Raw genomic sequence first — 2,025 nt, 5'->3', positions numbered from 1 at the left:
AAAAAGCTTGGTAAATTCAGCTGATATCAGAGCAGATGATGTTGGAGATGCATTTCGCTGTATTCATTTCAGAGAGTATAGCTATTAGGGAGAGAGCTTTAAAATTGCTTTCTGCTTGTTCCCGAAAGGATTGTGTGCAGTGTAAGATTTGAATTCAGGCTCTGGTGCTGCAGAACCCAAAATAAAGTGTATGTCCCTGAAGAGGTAAATCCAGAACTTCACGGAAGTCATAAACCGGAGACATGCGGCATGAGGTTGAAGGTCTGATTCTTGACTTAAAACAGTGCTTTTGGCTTTGCACTGTGTGCCTTGTTTAGTTGGAGTTCCTTGACAGCTATGTTTGTCTTTCGACTTGATGTGTTCTCCCCTCACATGAAAGTTCAGGTGTTTTATTTCCAGGCACTGAGCATCTCCACCTGCAGACTCACAACTAACATAGGCTTCAGTTTATTTTCCTTTACCTTGAATTCCTTTGGAAGTTGCCAGCTACTTTGGCTTCCAACAAACTTACTTGTTAGCAAAATACAATCTTTTTATTCTGCTGCAGTTGAGAGAGGTTTGTGGTTTGTTTGATTTACTTTAGGAGACCTAAAGTGGAGATCTTATCGGCACAGTTGTTAAACAACCCAAGACAGGCAGTGCAGTGTGGCAGATAATTCATGTCTAAGTGAGCTGTGGAGCACAGATCCTTAAATCAAGAAGTCTCTGCTGGTTTACACAGAGATCACTGGGATGTTCTGTTCCACAGTTTTGAAACCTCTTCACTGAGAAGTCTGTGCTTAAGTTTTAATGTTAAAGGTTGCACAGGTTTTCATTAAGTTAAAATGACCATCCTACCCATGTAAAGACAACGTATTACAGTTTCAAACTATATTTTAGGCAGCAACGTCTTGTTTTGGTTAGTGTAGGCAGGCTGCCTCGTTTGAGGCTTTGTCTGTGTGGTCTCAGGAGCCCAATTAGCTCTACTCTAAATCTGCAGCACGCACTTGGCTGTGGAAGCAAATGTTAAAGCTGCCGAATATAAATCTCATTAGTATAGATGCACTCTTTGTACCATATACCAAGGAATTACTAAAGGTCACCTCTCTACTTGGTAAAAGAGTTCTCTCTCATAATGAGAACTGCAGTCTTGACGAGAAAAAGATGTGTAATGTAATTTCAATTAACTGGCACCGGCTCTGTTCGCAGTTTGGTAGGGGAGAGGCCAGAACAGCGTGAGCAGCCCCTTTCTTGTTGGCAGGTCAGGTGCAGCTCAGCTTTTCTGCCAAGGTTTTGATTAGTAAGTATTAGTTTTTGAGGGAGGGGAAGCATATAGGGGTCACATTCTCATCTAAAATTGCGTGTTTGTAATTGTCTAGTAGCATGGTGATGCATTGTAGGTGAAGCTGAAAATAGTAATACTGAACTGAAAAAAGGAGAAAATGGTCTTGAGACAGGGGTTTTCTACAGCTGAAGTTTTACTTGGTTGTGGGATATCCCCCTTGGAAATTCTAGTCTTCAAAACTGGTCTGGTGAAAACATAGTGATACTCTGTTAGGGGGCAGATTTGCTCTGCCTGAAGTATGGATCCCAGGGACCAGTAGCTCTTCTCAATGCTTCGATAGATTGTGAGTGCATAGTTTCTAACCTGCTGCCTGTTAAAAGTCATTGAAAATTCTCCCAAAGGCACGCCAAATTAATTTCTACTTTTACTGAAGCAAAGAGCCTAAGCTCCATTGCTAGCAAAGAGCTGTTGCTGCAGAACCTGCTCTATTATACATCTCTTTTGTTGCTGTAATGATCTAGGTGGAGTAATGACAAAAGCTTATTTGTTTGAATGACTAAAACTTGTACAGTGAGATGAATACGTCATCTACAAAATGACAAGTTTCCTGAATGTTTGGCTTAGTAGTGATTGTAGAAGGAAAATGCAGTTTGCACTAGTGGCCTAACAGCACATACTCCACAGTAAAATTACAGATAGCTTTCCAGAATGGTTTTGTGTTCTGGTATAATACTATATATGTTGTTCTTGTGCAGATTATC

Source organism: Charadrius vociferus, unplaced genomic scaffold (genome assembly GCF_000708025.1).
Source record: "Charadrius vociferus isolate BGI_N301 unplaced genomic scaffold, ASM70802v2 scaffold332, whole genome shotgun sequence".
In the NCBI taxonomy this organism is placed as follows: Eukaryota; Metazoa; Chordata; class Aves; order Charadriiformes; family Charadriidae; genus Charadrius; species Charadrius vociferus.
This window is presented reverse-complemented; position numbering follows the sequence as displayed.